A 13,106-nucleotide genomic window follows, 5' to 3' on the forward strand; every position below is an offset into this window, starting at 1 on the left:
GTTGCACCGCATTTGCATAGTCTGGGCTGAAATTCGGTTCCTATCTCTGGACGGCTCATTCCACTCCCGGGAATGTGTCTTTTCCCTCTCCGGGGTGGGAGCTACACCAACTCTGTAACAAACTTGCCGAGTGCAAATGCTGCGGGGTAATTTATTAAACACAGCCAGCACGAGCGGTATTTCCCTGGGCGCTGATTTATCAGGAGCAGGGGAGGGGAACGCTTCGGGGGCAGCGCAGCCTGTTTGTGCTCTGTTACAAAGCAGCAGCTTTTTGGCACACACACAGCTCCCGCCCTTGCACTCGTCTGCTGAGCCTTGCTCCCCCACCGAGGCAGAGAACTAAATTGTGGTGCTCCCAGGACAGCCTGAGGTCCCCACTGTCCCTGTGCCCTGCCGCTCGCTCTGTCGGGGCCGTGCATCCCTCTCTCCGCGGTCTCCATCGCCCTGCGGTGCCTGCCCTTGGCTCGGGGCACCCTCAGGGGCACGGCTCCTTCCCAGCAGCTCCGTGTCCCTCACCACAGAGCCCCAGCCCCAGGTGGAGGCAGCACTGCTGGGTGATGATCAGGGAAACTGGGAGATGAAGGCTGCAAGGTCACACACCCCACAGCAGGACCGCTGCAGCCCTCCATCAATCCTGCCAGACACCTCCAGGGCTCATTCAGCAACCCACGCTCCCCAGCGCCTGTTCCAGCATCTCACCTCTCCTGCCATGAGGACCATTCCCAAACCCTGACCCGCTCTCGCTGCAGGTGGACCCCATCCGTGGCCACCACGCTGCTCCCGTGCCCATGCAGCTCCCCTCTTCCAGCCCCAGCAATCCCCTGGCACATGCAGCCCTCCATCCTCTCTATTTTGCCAGGGTAGGACCTGCTGGGTCGTGGTGCAGCCCTCATCCCTGCTGCTGGCTGCTGCCTCCCACCGGACACCTCCCTCCAGCCCCCAGGCTCCTGCATCCTTTTGGCCAGACCATTCCTCCTGTCCCCTGAGCCCACTTGGAAACCAAACGTCCCCCAGCTCACGTGTCTCTCCCAGCCTGGTGTCATCCGCAAATGTCATAAGCAGCTCCCCTTCCATCATGGTCCTGCTAATGGAAACGCCGAAGAGGAGCAGACCCCAGACTGACCCCCGTGCTCGGCACTGGGGCACAGAGCAGCTGCAACCTTTCATCCCTATACCTTTACTGCATTTTTCAAGTCTTCTCCAGGTTTCACTCAGCTGCTTGCATGCAACGGAGTCCCAGCACTTCGCAGCCCCGGGAGAGCCGGTCCCCCCGGTGCCAGCACGGAGGGGAGCTCACCACATCTAGAGCCCGAGGGGTTCGGGGTAACCCCATCCCTGCAAGGTGCAGGAGGGGATCCTGGATGCTGCCGCCTCTGTTCGGGGAGAGGCGCTGGGCACCCGCACTGACACAGCAGCACAAGGGGCTCAGCACCTTCTCCCCCTTTTCCTTCCCACCCTTGCCTTGAACTACCCCTACAAGGAGGTGCCCACGGGGTTCACCCACCCAAGCCCCTCGGGGGATGCAGCACACCCCAGCACAAACACCCTCCTAGGTGCCTGCAGGGCGATGTGTCCAAAAAGGGGAGCCCCAGGAGCAGCTGTGTGCTCTCTGGGCTCCTCGCAGGGTAACCACCCTCTGCTGGAGGGGAAACCAAGCCCGAGCGCGGCGCTGTCCCCCAGAGCACAGGACACTCTGTAAGCCTTTATGAGGTACTAAAGCAGGTTAGCATCACGATAAATTTTTAAGTGCTACAAACAGCATTGATTGTGCCACGGGCGCTGTGTAACGGGAAGGCTTTCTGTTCTTCCTAAGTTCTCTCCGGGGTTTTCATGCCACAGCCATTAGCCGCCAGCAGTCAGGCAGCGCTTTCCCCTCGCACAGCATCGTGGTGTGTCACCTTCAGACGAGCCGTCATTCTCCATTTGGCAGAGCAAGGTCCAATCCAGCCCGATCCTCAGCAAAGCCTCTGCTCACCCCTCCTGGAGCGGCTCACAGCGGGGGCACCAGGACATGTGCGCCCCAACCCTGGGTTTTGGGATGGCGACCCCAGCGCCCGCTCAGCCCCAGCCTCCAGGTCTCCTGGAGCATCCCATGCTGGAGCTGGGGCTTCCTCTCACCACGAACTATCCGGGGCAGGGGGGCACTGCCTGGTGCCTCCCCGCTCCCCCCAGCTCCCCACTCGGTGGGCTCCCCCCGCCGGGGCTGGGAGCTCGCATCTCTCCCACTCGCAGTGCCGAGGGCTGCTCCTCGGCTGCATCGCTTGAAAAATTAATCTTCCCTTTTTTCTGTTCTTCCTCCTCCTAGCAGCTTCTCTCCCCCATAGGACACTCGCCTCTGCTATTTTGAGTGGCAAGTGCATCCAAAATGCACACCAGGAAAGCAGAAATCCAGCAAAGCTTCCGAGGCTGGAGCCCCGAGACGGACCTGGAGGGACCAGCCCTGCGCCCTGCACCGACGCCACCGATGTCACCTCACCCGTGCCGCAGACCTAATAACCACCTTGTCACCTAACCAGCTCCCTGCCCACGCTGCTAAATTGTGGCCTTGTGCTACAGGCAGGAAAACCTCGGCTCCTGCCACCGCCGCCTCCTGCGCGGGGACGGCCACCAGCCGCGGGAGCTGGCACCGGGGCCAGCGGCAGAGCAGGAACGTGGGGCTGGTGTCCCACGGGACGGGGCCACTGCTAATGCACAGCTGCTTTTATAGCCCTTCAGACAACACGTAGAGAAATGTTTGTTTTCTTTCGGGTTCCATGGAAGGTTATTTAGGTAGCAGTGAACATAAAGAGGCTTGTGGACGCGGCGCTAAGCACCACTGGAGCGGGCAGGGAACCATGAAGGACGTGGATGTAAGACAAAGGCAGGCGCTTCCTTCGCCCACCTCACCTCTCCTGGAGAGCAAACCAGAGGAAGCCCCACCACAGACAAAGCCCCTCTCAGCACGGGGTGGCAGGCTCGTCTGCCTTTCCCCCTGTGGGACACCCTGCCCCTGCCTGCGCCACCTCGGTGGCACCATGGATCCCCTCTGCTCCGCCGTGCTCCCCGCGGGGTCTCTTGAGCATCCTCAGCCCTGCCATTTTACACGGTGCTGGCTGCCCCGCGCTGCTGCCGGCTGAGGATTCATTAGGAAAGGAAGGAAACAATGAAGTGGGGAGCGTGAAACTCAGGGCAAATGCAGGTGCCACAACGAGCCAGCTAGAGGGGGTGCAGGGTGTACGCAGGGTGCTGTGCCGCATGGCCACCCCGCCGCGGTGCCCAGCGCACCGGGGCGCAGCCGAGGCATTTGCAAGTGCACGCCAGGGAGCGAGGCTTGGAGCCAGGAGCAGCTTCCCTCCTCGCTCCCGCCCCGGCGCAGAGGAGTCGCCGGCAGCACAATGCATCGCCCCGGAGGAGCAAAGTGGCAGCACATTGAAGGCAAAAATATCTGTTTTAAAGGATGCAATAAAACAGAGCCGCGGAAGGGTTTATAGGGAAGCAATTGCTGTGCGGGGCGAGAAGTGGTCACCAGAGGCCAATCCGACGGGCTTTATTGCCTGTTACCGGTGACTTTTCCCAACCAGGGGACAATAGATCCTCCGCTATCAGCCTCAGCCCCAGTCAATACAAACACGACATAGTTTTTTAAACTAATATTTTTCCAGCATGCAATTCCATGGAGAGCGAGAACGCAGCGTTACCATGGCGATATATAGACAGCATCTGCCTTGGACGTAGCTGAAGGGAGAAATTGGAATAGAATTGCAAATTTCCTCTGTCCGGGAAGGCTCCCAAGGAAGCCACCGCGCTGGGCTGGGCAGGCTGGGCTGCCTCCCCCGGTGAGCCCGCACCCACCTTGTGCCACCCTGGCCATCTGGGCAGGGTGAGGGCTGCGGGGTCATCGCAGCACTGCCCCGGCTGGAAATCGATCCCGCATCCTGCCCCGGGGCTCTGCAGCCTGCCTGCTCCCCCACACCTGCAGCCAGCCCCCTGTGCGCTCAGAGGAACACCGAAACCTCAGCCGGCACCTCGGGGATGGAGGGGTTGGCCCCAAAACATGTTTCCTAAGGAGGAGCGGTCCCAAAGCACCCCAACGAGATGTAGAGCAAGGGCTGGTGCCGAACACACGAGCGCTGCTGCCATGCACCAGCCCGGCTGCCGCAAGACATTTTGCTCAGGCAGCTAGGGGAGAGGCGCGTGCATGAATTAAGCGCTCTCCAAACAAGAGCTCGCTGCTGTAATTTCGGCAGCAGATGGGCACGCAGCGCACCAGCCTCGCAACCGCAGCCACCCTGGCAGCGCGCGCTCCCGAAGGCTGGAGCTCAGCTCCCTTTCTCTTTGCCAGCGATCTGGATGCAAAACCCTCCCCAGTTGCAGCGGGGGGGGACTAGTCGGGGGGTGCACTTCTAGATGGGGCCCGTTTCAGTACGGGCAGGTCCTGAGCTGGGGGAGCAAGCCAGCCAGGAGCCCCACGGCAGGCTCCGAGGGGCATCCAAGGGGGCGCAGCAATGGGGCACTGGTGCTGCCGGAGCCCCCCAACAGCCGGAGCCCCCCAGCACACAGGGAGGTGGCGAGAGGGGTGAGCGGGGCAATTCTCAGCTGTCAGCTGAAAACTTCAGAAGCAGAAGCAAGTGCAAGGCAATCAGGCTCCATTCAGGCCCCATTAGCAAATAGCCGCGCTGGAAGCAGCCATTTGACGGCGGTGAATTTGCACTGATCCTCCTGGCACGGGGAGAATTACCCAGCTCCCCGACAGGGGAGTCTGCTCTTCAGAGGCGCTTTCAAAGGAAGAAAGAAAAGCAAGCGAGCAGGCAGGGAAGGGAACCGTACCCTTCTCCCACGGCTCTGCCCCTGCAGCTGAGATTCAAGGGGCTCCCGGGGGCAGATAGCTCCCAGGGGAGACTGGGGGGACGGGACCTGATCCCTGGTGCCACACGCAGCATTTTCAGGTGGGGTTCCCAGGGACAAAGCAGCCTGGAGGATTATCACCCGTCCTGCCCACCATGCCCCCAGGAGCCGCTCTATCCTGCTTGCCAGAGGCACAGGCACTGTGCAGAGCTCCCAGAGATTTTGCTGCCTCTCCCCTTGCTGCAGCACAAGCCTCTCTGCTCAGTGCCTGCTCCAGGTGAGCCTGGGGGTGTGGGCACCGCTTGGCTGCCCCAGTGCAGGAAAGCCTCACCCCGACCCTCCTCTGGAGCACTGCTAGGAGGGCACATCACCTTGGGGAGCTGTCCCCACCTCCCTGTCTCACTAGAAAAGACCTTTGACAGTTTCTCTCTGGTGTGTGATCCTCCCAAACTGCAGAGCTGCAAAACCTGGGAGAGGTTTGCCTGGGACAGGAGCTGGCCACCTTACCCCAGGGGTACCAGCGACACCGGAGCCCACGGTCGCATCCCCTGGGCAGGGCGTGCTGGCATGTGCCAAGTGCTCAGTGCTTCCAGGAAACACAATCAGACCAGTGACTCTGCGAGGCAACTAATCCCTGTTCTTCAAACGAAAAGGGTGTGTTTCAAAGGCTCCGACCTCATCACCAGGCACTGCTGCCCCAGGCCATAGAGCAGTGCCTACAGGTGCTGCACCGTCCCCACCGGGTCTCATCCAGCTGGGGGGCACCGCAGGACGGCCGGGAGAAAGCCTGGTGCCTCCAAACACTGCGTAAGGCTGCAGCTGTGCAACAGGCAGGCAGCACGACAGCAGAGAGACCGCTGCCCCTTGCCAGGTTGGCACCGCTCCCGCCGCACATCCCGGGGCTGGGAAAGAGCCAGGCAGCGAGGGCACGGGGGAAGGACCGCTGGTTTCCCAAAACAAGCCAGCCCTCGGGGACAGCGAGAGCCGTGCCCGGTCCGTGCTGCAGGCTTCCCTGCAGCTGCTAGCTGCCCCTGCTCTGTTAAGCAGTGAAAACTTGGTTGCAGCCTCCTTACGGGGAACCTGAACTTGCTTACGAGCTGTTCCAGCATGAATGCACTGCTTGGGGATGGGACCTGCTGCGCGCAGGCACCCTCCAGCACCTGCGAGGGCGTGCAACAAAGCTGGAAGTAGTTATCCAGCAGACAACACCCACGAGGGAGCAGCACGTCTGCCTCAGCCCCGCCGGCAGATCCTGCAGCAGCAGCTGCGTGAACGTGCAGGGAACCCGGGGGGGACGGGCACGCAGGAGCGGGGCAGGCGAGGCAGAGCGGCAGACAGCGAGCGGGATCAGCTGCCGGAGGGGAGAGATGCCCCGCAGGGCACCAGTGAAGACCCCCAGGGGTCTGTCCCCTCCAGCAGCAGGACCACCAGCTCGTCTGAGCGATGCTGAGGCGGGGGCTCGCTGCCCACCCCCTCCAGCACCCTGCACCCAGAGCAGCTGCTGCGGGGCACACGGCGCTCCCCGAGGGGCAGAAAGGGCTGCTGCGCAGACTTTCCCCCAGCTCTGGGCATGCAGGGGAGGGTGCCACGGCCCCGGAGCTCACAAACCAGCAGCCCGCAGCCGCCTGGTTGTTGTTGTGCGCAGTAATCACTTGGAGGAGGATAATTATGGCGGGAGAAGAGAAAACTCCATGAAAGCGGTGCCCCGCAGAGCTCCCAGCGCGGCACGCTGGGTGCAGCCCAGGCAGCTGCCACCCTGCCAGGCTGCCTGCTGTCCCTGTCTGCTGTCCCCAGCCGCAAGCAAAGGGCACATTCACGCCCCAGTAACCAGGTGAGGCACGGCACAGGGGCAGGAGGAGCACCGTGTGCCCAGGATACATCCCACGGCAGGCACAGTGCCAGTAGGCTCCAGAGCAGCCCCTGGGACGATGCACCCACTGCCCCCGAGCAGAGGGGAGAGGCTGGGGACAGCTCTGCTGTTCTGCTGGTAGTGGGGACACCTGCACGCCAAGAACCTATACAGCTGGACCATGTCTGTGCCCCACGGGAGGAAAGTTCTCCCCATGGGGGTCCAGCCTAGAGACCCAGAGACCACCCCGGAGGGTCTGATGAGCGGGGAGATGGTGGCACGGGGCTGGAGGCTGGTCACGCTGTGGGGTCCCCAGGGGAGACTGGGGGGACGGGACCTGATCCCTGGTACCACACGCAGCATTTCCAGGCAGGTTTCCCAGGGACAAAGGGGTGCCCAGCACGGCTACAGGCTGGGGGTGGGAGGCGCCCACAGGCAGCCCCTCCAGCTGCGTGGGTGCCCCGCGGGGACAGCCCCACACCTGCGTGTGGGCGCACAGCTCCTCGCGCGCTGCCCCAGGTCCCTCACACCCATGACCACCAGTGCAAACGCCCCCTGCAGCAGCCCCCCCCGCACAGCTCTGCCCCCCAGAACTGGCACACGGGGGCTCTCTCACGCTCTGGACCCCTCGCGCATCCCTCCCACGGACGGGGGCGCTGCACAAATACCCCGCTCCCCACCTCGACGGGGCGCACCCCACGGCGGGATGCTGCCCGCGCCCCCCGGCCGGACCCCTGCGCGCACGCGAGCAGGACGCGCCCCCCGACGGGCTCCCGCACCCGAGCCCCCCGGCCATTTGCACAAGCCCTCCCCAGACGCCCCCAAACACCCCCAAAACCTCCCCAGGGCCGCTCGCCGGGCTCCCGCACCTACATCCCCGACGGGCTCCGGGCCCCCCCGGGCACGGCCCCCCCGCCCCCGGACAAAGGCCGCCGGAGCCCCGCGGCTACTCACAGGCGCTCGGTGCCTCGGGGGATGCTCTTGGGCACGGCTCGCAGGGCCGTGCCGTGGCAGTCCACCGTGGTGCCGCTGCAGGCGCACAGCGGCGGGCAGGCGGCGGCGGGGGGGCCCCGGCACAGCGCGGCGCAAGCCAGGAGCCAGGCGGCGACCCGCAGCCCCGCCGGGACCCCCGCCGCCCCCCCGGGGGTCGGGGCCGCCGCCATGGCAGCGGGCAGCGGCGCTAGGCGGAGGGGCCGCTCAGCATCACCGGGGGGGGGGGAGCGCGGCGCGGCTCGGCTCGGCTCGGCTCGGCTGCGGGGCGAGAGCCCCGTCGGCGGCACTCCTCACTGCCGCCCCATCCCGCAGCCAGGCACAGCCTCCGCGCTGGCTCCTCCTTCCCCGCCGCCCTGCCCCCCCCCCCCCCCCCCCCCCCCGCAGCAGCCCCCGCCTCTCCCGGAGCCTCCCCCCCCCCGGTCCCCAGCCCGGCCCCCGGGCACGGAGCCGTCGGGGCTCTGCGCCCCGAGGGGAGAGGGGGGCTCCGGTCCCGGCTGGGGGTGGAAGATCCCGGGGGCTGGCAGGGGCTGGGGGCATCCTCCGCGTCCCCCCGTGCGCTCCGAGCACCGTTCTCCGTCTCCTTTCCCATCCCAAGGGAGCAGCTCAGGAAATAAAGTAGCGTAAATGTTGCTGTGGCTGATCCTCGAAGAACGAAGAGGCAAAATGTACCTGTTTCAAGGCAAAACATAGGCAAACCCAAGAAATCTTGTGAGCTTGGCTCCAGGCTGTTGATATCTCAGAAACGAGAGCAGTGCGTTCGCTCTGGTGCCGTCCATTTTCTTCTCTGAGGTCTACAAATGAAAAGAAGGAGAGTGCAACCAGGAGGGCCAGACACCTGCTTTATTAGTGGCACCCGAAACGCTTCCATAACCCCACGACTCCAAGAGCTGAGTCGTGAAGGGAGACAGCAAAGCTTTCCGAGATGCCCACAGAGCCCTGGCTGCTGGAGCAACCGCTGCAGATTTCCTTCTCGGAGAGGAAACCCATCAAAGGAAGGGATGTGGGAGCTATCAGGTTGCTCCAGCAGCAGGAGACGAGGTGTGTGAGCACGGACACCCCACCACGCACCCCTTCCCCTGGCCAGCAGGGTGTTTGCAGGGCTGGCAGCAGGTCCTGGGGCCAGGAGCACCTCTTAAACAATACGGTGCTACACTATTCCTTAACCAGAGAGCCAGAGAGGTGCCTGCTCGGGGTCCCCCTGCAGCAAGGACCCCCTCGCACACGCAGGGCTGCGCGCCTTGGCGCGGATCAGCAGCCCTTCCCCGTCCCAAATGCCGGCTCCCATCATCTGTCTGCATTTTCGTGACATCTCCTTCCTCTGGCCCCAGTCCCGGGAGGAAGCAGCGGCTGGGACGCATGAAAGGGGTTTGTTCCCTGTTGCTACACAGCAGCCCTGACAGCGAGGAAGATGAGCAGCTTCCCAGGGGCTGGGAGCTGACCCCGCGCTGGCACGGCTTCGGCGGGGACCCTGGTGGCAATGGCACCTCAGAGCACCCGCAGGGGCCTGGGTCAGCGTGCCAAAGACCTCAGCTGAATTTCTGGGCGTGAAGGCTATTTCCTAATAGCTCTGTGCTCCCCAAAGCTCCCGCTCCTTCCCTCCCAAATTCCCTGTTGCCCCAGGGCCATGCCGCCGGGCAGTGTCCCCAGAAGGGGACATTGTGTCCCTGCAGGCGCTGTGCCGGCTCTCCCTAGGCTGCTCTTTGCCTCTAATGCTGCAGGAAGGCAGGGCAGGACGAGGGATCTTGCTTCCCATCTCTTGCAGCCCCTTGCCCAGGGCAATTCCCAGGGATTTTGCTGGGCTCGCTCACCGCAGGGTCGTGGTCCTGGCAGAGCCGGGAGCCAGCTGCCCCGAGGCCACCTCCTGCCTGCTCCAGCCCAGTCACGGCTCAGAAAATCCCGTCCCAGGCCAACCTCTGTCTTTCATCCTGTGGGTACCCTGGCTCCTCTCCTCCTGCCGGAGCTTCTCGCCCCCTCCTGCCACGCAGCTCCATGGAGCATCCCGCTGAGCTGTGCTGACAGCCACCGACAACCCCTCTGCAGCTGCTCTGGTTACAAAAGCAATCCCCTTCCCGGGCTGCAAGCACAGCGAGGGCTGAGCAAGCCTTGAGGGGCAGGGGGTGGGCTTTGCACCGAGCCCCCCCTTCAAAAACCTCAGCCTGTGGTGCACTGGCTGCAGCCTGTGTGGCAGGGAGCAGCCCCGGCACAAGTTGAGGCTGGTGCGGAGGAGAGGGAGGTGGCACCGCTGCGAAACGGGCCCAGATGAAGATTTGGGAGGCAATGCTGCAGGCTCCTGAGCACGCTGCATGGGCTGGTGTTAGCCTCGGAGAGCAACAGCTGCCTGGGAAAGGCCCAGGGTGCCGCTGAATATGGATGAGGAGCAGGGAGAAAAATAAAAACCAAACTTTTCTTTATCAGGGGAGGCCTGGTCCTGCCGTCTGCCACCGGGATCTGGGCCAAACTGCTTGATAGAGAGAGAGACCATCTGGATCGTCTGATGGGCTCTGGGTTTGGTTAAAATCAAGCAGAAGCTTTTTTGCAGGAGAGGAGTTTCCATGGGAAGATCTGGGGAAGGATTCCAGGGTACGCGCCAGACCTGTCGTGTAAAGAGATGCGAAGCAGCTACAAAGCTTCAAACAAAAACTGCTGCCAGCTTTACGCCAGCCCCCCCAGGGCAGCACCCGGGCACCATTTCCATCCACCCGGGACGGGCCATGGCACGCCACTGACCCGCCTGGCCCCTCTCCTTGCTGGGCACGGGCAGGAGCTGCAGGACAGCCAGGATCCGCCGCTCCCGTCCTTCCCATGCACGCAGCAGCCCCCGGGCGGCTCTTCCAGCAGGCGGGATTTGCTCAGGGTAGGACCGAGCGCTGGTGCATGTAAAACGCAGCCTCTGTGCATGCCCAGAGCCTGCTCCAACTCCCTGCATCACCACTAGCAGGGTCTGCACCGGGGCTGTACTTTGAGCTTTCCACCAGCAGTGCTGCCCAAACACGCCCAGCCTGGGAGCGGCTGCAGGACCCGGCTGGAGACGTGCCGGGACCTCCGGCTGCCCGGCGTTCCCCAGGGACCTCTCCTCCATCCGCGGCCACAGCTGTCACAGCCGGCCGGCTGGTGCTGGGAGGGCAGGCTGCCTTTGTCACTTGGCTTCGGAGGGTGAGGCATTGTTTGGAGCGGGCGGCGTGTCGGCCACGGCACCTGTTGGGCTTGCGCAGCGCGACAATGCCCTTGATGGGTCTATTATGGAGTGGGGCGGGCAGCCGGGGGCCGCTGGGCTCACAGCAAATCTCGCCTGGTTAGCAGCAGTGTCGGGCAGGGCTGGGACGTGCTGAGGAGGCACTCCTTCTGGTGACTCTCCAGGGATAAGACCCAGCTCCCTGGCAGACACCACCAGCGTCGCCCTGCGAATGTGGCCAGCATCGCCCCCGAGACACTGCCAACGTCGCCCTGCGAGCGCTGCCAGCCTTGCCCTGCAAACCCTGCCAGCGTTGCCCTGCGAACGCTGCCAGCACCAACCTGCGCCAGCACCACCCTGCAAACACCGCCAGCATCGCTCCGCGAGGACGGCCCCGCTGACTGCGGGAGGGGGACGAGCCCCGCACCCCGGCTTCCCGAAACCACTTCTAGCCCACAAGGAAAACATTCGCGCCGAGCAGCCCAGACGCAGCTGGGGAAATGCTTGTTCCCAGCGCGGCTGGACACACCAGCAGCCTGGGAGCCGTGCGGCACGGCGCAAGCTGGTTTGAATAAACCACACGCGAGGAGGTGCTTGCGAGGCGCCTCGCACATGGAAGCACTATTGTTCGTGCAGCGTGGGACCGGGGGCTCGGGGTCCCCAGATGTAGCGATCGTTCCACATCCGTGCAGTGCATACACACGCGCTCTGCCCTGCTCGCTCTGCCTGGAGCCATCCGCTAACCCCCCTCAATGAAGAGGCGTTGGAGGGATAATTTACTGCTTAATAGAGTAACTTTCTATTTGCTTTTGCCAAGCGCATCCAGCATATTTCTCCGCGGTGCCATAAACTGCAATGCCTCCACCATAAAACCCTGCCTCCCCATAGGAGCAGGTGGGTTTTCAGCTGATGACCCCGGCCACAGGGTAAGCAGAGACGCTCAGCTTTGTTTTTGGAGGAATAAGGCTTGTTCTCGCCAATCCCTTCTGCTTTATCACAATCCCCCTTCGCACTGACACCCCTGAGCTGGGAAACCATCTAACCTGAAAATAACGAGTGTCTCAGCCTGATGGATGAGGGAGGCAGCAGCTCTGTCCTGATCTTATTAATGAAGACACCCTGGGTGCAGACGAGCTTCCCTCTGCTCCATATTTATGGCTAGCTGGCGGCTGGGCCCACGCTGGGCTGCAATCAATAAGCTGCGTGCCCGCGCGGGCTCGTTGTGCTGCCGCAGTCGCAGGCAGCCTCTGCGCCTTGCTGATACGCACCCGGTGGAGGAGGCACTTCAGGGAGCAGCTGCTGCAAAAAGGAGTTGCAGACCCAGAGGTGTGAGCCCAAGGGACTGGGTGTCTGGCTCTGGCCCTGAAGACGGATGACAAGAGGATGCCAGTAGCCAGCAATCACTTGAAAAGCAGAGGGAAAGGGTTTGTAGCCTGTCTTGTGGCAGCTCTGCTCAGCTGCAGATGAGTGCAGGGCTGTCATGGGGGCTGGAGGACCGCACTAGAGGCTACCTGCAGAGCTGTGTCCTTAGGGTGCATCCCTCCCAGCACCCTGAGCGCTGCTCCCTCCCTTCTCCCTGCCCTCCACGTTCTTGTGTGCTTTATTCTTAGCCCCAGGTCGCTCCCTGCCTGTCCCCCAGATGCAGGCAGGGAGGAGAGCAGGTCCCCAAGGCCACAGGGTCCACGCCAGCCCCAAGAGGGTGAGGAGTACAGGGGTCTGTCCTGCCAGCCCCCTCTTGCTCTGCTGCAAACAGCCCTGGCGAGGCACAGCAGAGCAGGGCTGGAGGAGATGCACCCCAGGACACCCCCACATCCCAGACCTGTGCAGGATTGGGCCCAAGAGCTGGTCCAGAGATCCCACATCTACTCGCCTACACGATTTATGAGCTCCAGCACGGAGCCCTCACAGGGGAGATGAGCAAACAGAACTAAACATGGTAATTTATTCACTCCATGAAAAAATATTAGTTAATCCAAGCCAATGAGATTGTGAAGCCTGATAACTGGTCTGGCTGGTGCCAACATCTATCGCTAGCAGTGCTTGTGTTTTTTGTCTACATCGTTGCCCTAGGCAGTGAGATACAGCAGCAGCATGACAGCTCCCAGCCACACATGATAATTTAAGAGAGAAAATACCTTATTTCATCTCTGAACCAGGGCAGAACAGTTTAAAAAAGAAAAAAAAAAATCAAGACAACTTGCAAAAATTGATTTAGATAGCAGTGACAGTCTGCAGAACTTATTTGCAAGTCTGGGCAGTGCACTTTAA

Source organism: Cygnus atratus, chromosome 7 (genome assembly GCF_013377495.2).
Source record: "Cygnus atratus isolate AKBS03 ecotype Queensland, Australia chromosome 7, CAtr_DNAZoo_HiC_assembly, whole genome shotgun sequence".
Taxonomy (NCBI): Eukaryota; Metazoa; Chordata; class Aves; order Anseriformes; family Anatidae; genus Cygnus; species Cygnus atratus.